Genomic DNA, 10,237 nt, shown 5'->3' on the forward strand with positions numbered 1-10,237 from the left:
GAGAGAGAGAGAACTACATTCCTGTCCTTCATCTTGCTCTTTTGTTGTTACATCATAGGTTCATGAAATATGAAACCTGTCCCCAGGTAAAACAGATTCAGTTTTCCTATCAAAGTTGACAAAACAAAACAAAACAAAACAAAACAAAACAAAAGGCATGATGCCAGGGAGTCCTGCCTCTGAGGATATGGAGAGTGGACATTGTGCTAGTGTCTGCTTTAATAAGAAAGATGGGCAGTGGTGGTGCATGCCTTTAATCCCAGCACTTGAGAGGCAGAGGCAAGCAGATTTCTGAGTTCTAGGCCAGCCTGATCTACAGAGTGAGTTCCAGGATAGCCAGGGCTACACAGAGAAACCCTGTCTTGAAGAAACAAACAAACAAACAAACAAAAACAAAAAAAAAATAGAGAGAAAGACACAGATACCCCAAACTAAACTTGCTTCTCAGACTTACTTCCTTTTCAATTAAAAGCTGATTTGTCACACAATCAAAAAAGTTCACTACCTTAAAGGGACAACTTAATGCATTTTGCCATGTGAACAAACTCATGTCAAGGTAGGGAACAAATATATCTTCTGACTTCTCTGATGTCCAGCCCAATCATTACCTCTGGAAAGTCACTAACATCTGTTTCCTATCAAAACTGATTATTCTTTGCTGTATAAATAGAATCACACAGCATGCATTTTAAAAAATGATACTGTTTTTACTGAATCCCAGTGTCTGCGAAACTCATCCCGATATTCCTTACAACAGTTGGTCTTTGTTTTAGTTTTTCTGAGACAGGGTTTGTATAGGCCTGGCTGGCCTAGAACTCTCTAAGTAGGACCTGAATTTGACATAATCCTTGTGCCTCTGCCTCTGGAGTGCTAGAATTATAAGTGTGTGCCACTTGCTGACAATAGCTCTGTTTTTGCATTATTGTATGATTTCCCATTGTAGAAGCACACCTTCCCTCTCTTGCTAGCCATTTGGGCAGTCTGCAGCCTTTTACCTGTTCAATGGCCTCTTCGACATAGCATTACACGGTCAGTGAACCCACACGGGCAATTATATGGGTTACTTTCCATGTCGTTGTGACCAAATAGCTGACAAGGAGCTGTTGAAGGGAGGAGGCAGGGGTCATTTTGGCTTACAGTTTAGGAAGGGATGCAGTTCATCATGGTGGGAAAGGCACAGCAGCAGACACAGGAAGTAGCTGGGCACATCGTGCCTGCAGGAGGCCGAGGGCAGATGAAGGGTGGGACCGCACTGTAAAATCTCAAGATCAGTCCCTAGCAACTCAGTTCTTCCAACTAGTCTCCATCTCCTGAAGATTCTCCAATCTCCCCACACAGTACCACCAGTTGGGGACTAGTGTTCAAACACGAGCTTATGGGTCTATTGCACATCAAACGGCAACATGATGAGAAATGTCCACTTTATCTAAATTGCATATTTAATTATTGGTACAAAGCTGTTCATAATGTTATATCACTAACACTTTACTATCTATGTTTCTCAGGACTGCAGTTCTTTGGTTATTTTTATTTAATAGTTTTCTTTTTCTCTTTCCTAGGGATTTGCAAATTTTATTAGTTTTTAAAGAACCAAGTTTTGACTATGTGGATTGTTGTTCTTACTTTATGTTGTTTTTCTAGTTCCCTTTTCTGCTTATGTATTTACTATTTATTTCTATCCAATTCGTTTGCCTTACATTTGGTGTTCTTCTCTAGCCCCTTGCCTTTCTGTTATTCTCCTCCCACCCCTCCCAACATGTGTTTGGGAGCAGAGTTCTTTTTGTTTGTTTGCTTGCTTTGAGATAGGGTCTCCCTTGGTGGCCCAGGCTGCTTTGGTGTTCACTCTGTAGCCCAGGTTGTCGACAATCCTCCTTCTTTGAGTGTGGGATCATAGGTGTTAGTTAGCCTACCCATCCTGGCTTAAGGGTATCAGTTTTATCCTGTAGGTTCTTTTTGGTTTTGCCAAATATCCATGAATAGAGGTCAGAGGTTGATGCTGGACATCTTTTTCTATTTCTTTCTTTTTCTTTTTCTTTTTTTTTTTTTTGAGACATCCTCTCACGGACCTTGGAATTTACCCACTGGCTAGACTGATTAGTCAACAAGCCCCTGGGCTCTACTGTCTCCACTCCTTAGGGCTGACATTAGAGCTGGGGTGCTTCTCTTCCCAGCCTTTACATAGGAACTGCACAGCTCTGAGCCATCTCTCCAACCTAAAAATGTTGTTGCTCATTATCGTTCCATCCAGAAATAGTTTTCTAACTTCAATTGACATTTCTATTTTTTAATTAAAAAAATTAATTAATTAACTAATTTTGAAACATAGATTACTTGGAAGTACTTAGTAATTTTCAAGCATTTGGGGGCTTTAAAAGTAATTCCCATTGATTTCCAGTGTATTTTCTTTCTTGTCAGAGGACATTCTTTTGAGTTCAGTCCTTTGAAATTGGCTTTGAAATTTCCTTTGTGGGATGTTACATACACACTTGAAAAGAATGCAGCCCTATTGTTGTTGAGCTTCCTGTTACATATGTCATGGAGGTCAAGTTTGTTTATCATGTAGCTCAAGTCTTTATCTTTCTGGACTTATTGTCTGTAAGCTTTTCTATCAGTCACTGAAGGATGTGTTGGAAATTGTCACCTATGATAATTGATTTGCCTTTCCTTTGCTTTGCATGTCTTAGATACGCACGGGCTTCAGATGATCCAATCTCCCTGCTGATTTGACTTTTTGTCATTTTGAGCGCTTCCTCTTTATCTGCAGGAATACTTTTTGCCTTTTTTTTTTCTTTTTTTTTTTTTTTTTTTTTTTTTTTTTTTTTTTTTTTTTGCCTTTTTTGCTTCACAGCCTTGTTTCGTCTGATAGCGGCACAGCTAAGCCAGCTTTCTCCAGGTTAGTCTTCATGACATAGTGTTTTATATCTTTTCACTTAACATTTTTTAGACTTTTGTTTCAGATATCATGTAGCTGGTTTGTTTTTTGTGGTCTGGCAATCTATTTTAATTGGATGTTGAGTCCACTTAAATCAAATGAATTCTAGATGTTTGTAGAGTTCACTCTATGTTTTTATTTTATATTTTTTGATGCTTTATATAAGCTTTGATGACCACAGGCAACTCTTTTTCCTCCTCCTTCCCTATCTCCACCTTGGCCTCCTTCCCCCCTTTTTCTACTATTTCATTCTCTCTCTCTTTCCCTCCCTCCTTCCTTTCTTCCCTCCCTCTTTCTTTCTTTCCTTTTCTTTTTTTAATGTAGAACTCTTTCTTAGCTTTCAAGATAGACCAATAGACTGTGGGCCTTGCTGTTAGTCTGTCAGCCTCTGCTGGAGAGTTTCCATATGTCTCCACAGAATTCACCCTCCAATGAATAATTTCATGCTTCTTAAACAATACATGGGCCTTGCAAACTTTAATCCCATTTCCTGACTCTTCTTCTGTTGTGCTATTTTGGCCATGCACATTACTGCTCCACGTATAAAGATCCTCCAAGCACTGTTTTAAGTAGTCCATACTCAATTACCCTGACTCTCAAGTTTGCTATTTTGTCTTTCTCTGCTGCTTTCTGCTTCACTATTCAAATTGGGATCTTTTCCTTTTGTTTCAGAATAACATCTTTATTATTCCTTTTTATACAATACAATCGAAGTACAGATTAAAATGTATTCTTTAGTTCCTAGATGCATATAATGCATCCTCATAATAAATCTACCCCTGGTCTCCTCTATCACCCCTCCCATTTCTGCTAAATGTCTTCTTCCTTCAAAGCCTACTGTCTATTTTCCTGCCTCTCCCCACCTCCATGTGTGAAAGATTGATAACACATTTCTTTGTTTTTTATTTTCTTCAAACAATTTTAAAAAGTATTACCTTAGGGGGCCTGGCACGGGCTATGTAGACCAGGCTGGCCTTGAACTCACAGAGATCTGCCTGCCTTTGCCAGCGATTAAAAGCGTGTGCCAACTTGCCCAGCTATGCTTTTACTAAGGGTATTTTCGCTGGGTATAAAATTTCTTCCTCTCCTTCCCCTGTTGCCTTCTGTGTTAGGGAAGATCACCCTGCTTACCTTGCCCTCTCCTCAGCTTTCCTTGCCCTTTGTTGTGCTGACTACACTGTAGCTATCACTGACTGATCTGTCCTCTTTGTATGTGCTTGTTCTTACAGTTCCTTGAACTTGTAGATTGATACTGCTCTTCAACATTTGTTAAGTATTATGTCTGCACCATTTTCTCCCCTCTATTCTTCTATCCTGCTGGATTCCATATCTGTTGCTTCCATCCCTCCCTTCCTGCCTCTCTCCCTTCCTCCCTCTCGCCCTCCCTTTCTCCTTTCCTCTCTCCCTCTTCCTCTCCAATCTCCTCTTCCTCCCTCACCTTTTCTGTCCTTCTCTCCTTTCTCCATTTCAGTAGTACAGACCTACTGTTTGGTCCTTCCATCTTGCTGTTTTTCTACTGACCAAATTTCTGGCTTAGAAACCCTGTCTTCTTCTGTTAAACACATCTACTGAATTCTTAGCTACTTTTTCCCTATCAGCTCCAGAATTCATATCTCTCTTCTGCATCCTCTCATTTTGTTTGGTTGAAAATATTTATTAATATTAACAAATTAAGCTGTTTATTCATCACAGGCATTTAAAATATTTGGCAGCACAACTATATGCCTCTTTCTAGTGGTTTTTTTTTTAAAACTCACTTTCATTTTATGTTTTCTGGCAGGCTGAGTAATGCCTTACTGAAACTTAGGTATTGTAAATGAAAAGTGTTGAGATCTTGGATGATGCCTTTGTTCACAGAGAACTTTTTTTTTCTCCTCCTGTCTTTTCTTTTGCCTAGCAGGGGGTTAAGACATGATAGATCACCTTGATCCAATGAAGAAGTGAGAGATTTGGAGCTTGGGTTTTGAGTTTTGGGCTTTGTTGGGGCTGAGCTGCATCTGGCTTGCCTTCTCTCTTGGTACCTAACCCTTCTGTTGTCTCCATTATAGTCTGGCTTACTCACCAGTGCCCTTCCTCCTCCCGTGTCCTCAGCTTTCTCCTCATCACTTTGAGAGCACCAATCTTTCCCTCCTAGCCTTCTAGAAACTTCTTTCTGCTTATTTTCTGGTTCCTTTCTTTAATGCAATGTTCAAGAGTCAGAAGATTCTTTGAGAGGAAATCAAAGACAATTGCATGGTCTCTTTCTCCGGAGTCAAGGTCCTCTTTGTGGCCAGGAACTCTAGGTTTTGCTGGTGTAGACTGGTATCCATGCTGTAGCTCTAGGCCATCATTCCCTGCAGTCTCATGACACCTATTGGGAGCTGGAGGGGAAGCTGTGAAGGAAACGGAAGTCTCTCTCACTGTGCTTCCCTCCGCTTCAGTATCTTGGTCCCTAAAGTCCTGCTTGCTTTTATGACTCTCTGATGACTCCTAACAGCTGTTTTCTGCAATATATTTAGCTTTTATAGTTGTTCTCTGCAGGACAGTTAACCTGACACAAGCTACTCTGTCACAGACAGAAAGCAAAGTCTCCAGAGATTTATTTTTAAAAGTGATTTTCAGGACATGTCCTGAGGCCATTGCACATTCAGCTGTATCTTCTGAGACTATGGGAGGCGTCCCCAGTAGGGGGCTGGCAAGGTCTTTTGGTGTCTTCAGCACCATCGACAACACATCTTAGTAAGTACCACTGAGTGCTATTTGCAAGCAGCGTTTTAAAATTGAGATTGATATGCCAAGTATGATTATGCTTCACAGATCACTCACTTTTCTCTAACACCTTTTCTGCAACTCTCCTTGGAGTCTATAGTTTTTTCTCTTATAGTACTATGAAGCATTTAGTTTGAAACATAAACACACACAAACACACACATGTACACATACACTTAACCTCCTTCCTCCTATGGGAATGTTGACTTCGGTCAACATTGATTCTTTTTGATCACAGGCAAGCTCCTTCTAGTCCCTGGCTATCTTCATCCTCATTGGAAACGGGGGTGATAGAGAGGAAGCAGGCAACAAGCCCCACTCATGGGGTCCTTCTGGCTCTGTTGATGACTCTGTGTTTTCTTATTTGGGTGGAAGAAACTTGGTGAAACAACAGGAGACTGATGGTTCTTAGGGCCACAGAATGTATTCTCTTAAATTGGTGGCCTTGTGATTCTGGGGGTCTGTTATCAGGGAAGTCAATGGGTCTCACAGGAATTCCTGTGAGAATAACAAACATCTCATGTAGTATCAGTTTCTTCATCATTCCACCAGTTCTGATGGGAATCTCATATCTAGGAATGGCTACTTCCAAGTTTGTTCAAAGAATCTTCCTCTCGATGACTTTTATATATTGTGTTGGAAGAAGCCTCCCCAAAATACTGACCCAAGTTCAAGTCTTGGGTTTGGAGTCAGCCACGGCGTCACATCAGAGATGTTCCTTCTTCCCCCCTGCTCAGCTCCATGTTGCAGGAAGTTGGCAGATCAAAGCTCCCTTTCAAGTGATTCTTGACTGGATTTAGCTGAGGAGTACTGGAAAGAAATGGAGAACAAGAAAGCAATGGCAAGTCAATGTATTTCCCCACTGCCTTGGACCAGTGCTCAGCGAAAGCTGCAACTCCTATGTTCCTGTCTCTTCCAAGATGGACTATCAATATTCTTGGCATTATTGGGTAGTTGAATTCCAGCTCAAGAAACCTCATGGCTTAGTATACCAGTAGATCTGGACTGTGCTCACCTCTAGGGTGTCTAGGACCTCTGTTCTTTCCCAGCTTCTTTATCATGTGTAGTAGCCATCAGTGCTATTCAGCATGCTCTGTTTGGGTACCTGGAGGGCAGATGCTTTCCTATTTAGAATTTGATTGGCTTAGATCCTAGAATACTGTATTTACAATTGTTTACTTTCATCTATATGTAATACTAGTATAAGCGTCCCTGAAACACATTTGCATCCATTTCCTTATCACCTCCCAAGATAAATAGTGTTATTCAGTCACCTAACAAATATTTATTGAGACATAGATGGATACTCTAGCAGAGGATTCTGCTAAGGGATATAGCTATGGACAAGAAAGGTCATGTTTTTGACTTTGTAGAGGTCACAGATTTGTGGGCAAGACAAGCCTCAGACTCTTTGATTAAGGTGTGTTGAAACAGACTGATCTAGGGGACAGTAGAGCTGGCTAAGTCATTCTGTGCCTCAGTTTCCTGTTCCATAGAGGAACACTCAATTCATTAGCTCATGCCATTCCTAATATGCTCAGACTCAGCGACGATGATGTATGATGAAAAGAGTTCCCAGTAGATAAAGAGACAAATGCCCAGGAAAGAAGCTCACATCAAAAGTTTATTTCTAAAAGCAGCTTCCAGGGGTGCAAATACCAAGCACTGCAGTGAGACAGGCAGGGAGTGAGTGACCCTGGAAATAAAGTGGGAAAGGCTGAAGTCCAAAGCTTGGGTATGGGGTTGCTAGGAGGGTCATACAGTGGCCGGATTAAAGTTACATCACTGGAGAGCTTTCCTGGCAGCCAGTTAATAGCCACACTGATCTGTGTGTGAGTGGAGGCTTCCTTCTACTTTGCTTGGTCAAACTGTCACTTCCTCCAGGAAGGACTGTTGACTTCTAATCTGGGCTAAGTCTTCTTGTTCTGGGTTTCTTGTACTTTTTCTGCTACTCCAGTCACTGTCCCTCTCCATATCCTCTCCTCCCACTCCTTCCTTCTCCTCTTTCCTCCTCCTCTGTCTCCTTGTTAGTATCTGTTGAGCACCCATCACACAGTGGACCCTAGATGATGGCTTCTTAGGGCTGAATGTGGGTAACAGCTGAAGTCAAGGGTTTACTTCATTCTTCCATAACTTAAGATAAAAAATTTCAAAGATTTTTAGAGATGTGTGTGTGTGTGTGTGTGTGTGACAGTATTATCAACTTTGATGATTTCTAATCTCCAAAAGCTCAAAATATGCCAAGTATAATTTAGCATTTTGTTGCAAATTCTGGAAAAAGAAACCAATCTGGGAAAGGGCCCAGCTCCCTCTCTGCCTCTTTGTGTCCATTCTTGAGGCCGCAGGTGAGTCTCACGGTGAGCCATCCCTGCATGTTCTGGACCTACTGTCCTCTTGCCTCCCCTAATAGACTACATTCTGGGTCCTCTGGGGTTCTCTTGTCTCTTTGGATTTGGATTTCAATGAATCATTTATTTACATTTTATTCATAATTTTAATCATTCTGCAAACAATAGTCTAATAGCATTAAACAATTGCAGAATCTAATAAAAGCCAGCCTTAACCTCATTGGAATCTCATTAAGAGGAGGGCTGCTCTTTTTTTTTTTTTTAATTTTTCCTAAATTGTGGAGATTATTTTGCTGGCTTTTGTTTTGTGTGCATTGCCCAGGAGATTAGGGGCATAGACGAGATCCTAGGATGTGTGTTCACACAACAGGTTTTCTTGCTCACTTTCTTAAGTTTGCGGATGAAGACATTGAAGTTCAGAGAACAGAGGGGGTTTATCCAAAGTTAAGTATTAAATCTGGCAGTTAAGAGCCAAAGCTGTGACACATCTCCCTTAGTCCTCTGTCTCCCTTGTGATATCTGTGATGTGTGTATGATGTCTGGGCATTGGCACTGGTGGGTCGAGGGGTACTGTCCTCAGGAATTACTGCAGACTTAAGTTCACCCCCATGTGGTGGGGTTAGCCTCAGGCAGTGTTGGCTGAGGTTATCATGATACTTGCCCAAGCTTTTCCATTCTAGCCCAGGGGTGGTTCTATTTAGTTCCACCTGTCTGGATCAAAGGCCTCCTCTGGTCTGGGACTCTGAGATGGGCAACTCTTCATTTACTATAAGAAAAAAAAATTGCACACTGGAATTGATTCACTGAAAGCTTCACAGGTCACATGAGAGAATGAAAGAAAGAGAGACCTAGGCAGAACATCTTTTTAGGGTTTCATCAACACGTGCATGCTGGTATCTCTGTGTCTGGGGGGAAAACCCCACTGTTAATATTAATAATTATGCTAGCTTTTGTACAGCACTTCAAAGTTTATGCTGCTTGTACATTGCTCTTGAATCCATTATCTCTTCTCATCGTGTGCTGTGGGAGATGGAAGGAGTGAGAACAGGGAAGCTGGCTTCTTTGGGAACTGATCGAGCTATCATTGCTTCTATAGGAGTTAAGCCCTGCCAGGTGGGTGGTGTGTTATCAGAAGTGGGTACTCAAGTTACTCTCAGTGAGGATATGTAGTAGAAAACAATGTCTCCCCTATACCCCCAATGCTGTCTTTTCTTGGAACCCCCAACATATCTCTCCAGATTGTCATTGCTGGTTTCTATGGGTTGTCTATGGTGATTTCCAGCCTGGGTCTTCATTCCTCGTTGTGCTGAGTGCTCGGCTGGACTTTGCACCTGGTTTTGCTAAAGACTAGGTCCTGTCCCTTGCCTGTGGCTGATGCTAGAGTTCTCTTTCAACAAAGTGAGACCTGCACTGGAATAAAGCTGCTGTCACCAAGGGGACTTTGCCAGTTGGCACAATCCTGAATTTCTTGTGGTGGTGCATCCCCCCCCCCTTTTTTTTTTATAATAGATGCTGTAGACTATTGCAGGTGATGGGCTTCTAGAGTAATATTGATGCAGGAAAATGAAGCCTTAGGAAGTTGCCAGGACTGGTTTGATCTTGCTTTCTTGGGACAGTAGGAAAAATGGCAATGACAGCAAAGATGCCCTCCATGCAAACTGCTCTCACCACCTAGGCCAACTAACCGGATCTCTTCTAGATCAAAATGCCCCAGAGAAAGGAGAATCAGTGACAGTTCTTACCTCCCCCTTTGATCTAGGACTCTCTTCTCAAGCAAGCTCTTGCTTTCTCCTACCTTCTCTGTCTACCTTTCCTGAAAAGATGTCTAGGTTTATGACATGTCCATGTCTCCTGACTTTATTGGGGGTCACCTGCCCCACTTCCTGGGCTGTGCCTACTTGTCCCAGGGCATCCATGTTCACTTCTTCTGTGAGATTGTTCGGCCACAGCTGATGGAAAACCTGTGGCCTATTTTCTTGACTGAAGCTGAGCCTGGTGAATGACCTCAGGTAACTTCTCAGTTCCTACCTAGTAGTCAGGAGAGGATGAGGAGGGGGTGGTGTCTTTGATCGCTTAGCAAACTCCCCCCAGCCTCTTCTAATTTACCATTCTCTACCATGCTGGACACCCGGCACAGCATACTGATTTTTCCTGGGCTATGCCAGGGAGTCCAGGAGTTCACTAGCTGTGTGCTGGGATTCCCTAGTGA

General features: G+C 42.1%; 1 long non-coding RNA gene across 2 annotated transcripts in view; it reads left to right on the forward strand.

Annotated features, from left to right (window-relative positions):
• LOC116080855 overlaps positions 1 to 10,237 on the forward strand; it is a 248,231-nt gene that overhangs the window by 17,732 nt on the left and 220,262 nt on the right. The gene's annotated exons all lie outside the window — the stretch shown is intronic.

The sequence above is a fragment of the Mastomys coucha genome, unplaced genomic scaffold, assembly GCF_008632895.1.
Source record: "Mastomys coucha isolate ucsf_1 unplaced genomic scaffold, UCSF_Mcou_1 pScaffold6, whole genome shotgun sequence".
NCBI lineage: Eukaryota > Metazoa > Chordata > Mammalia > Rodentia > Muridae > Mastomys > Mastomys coucha.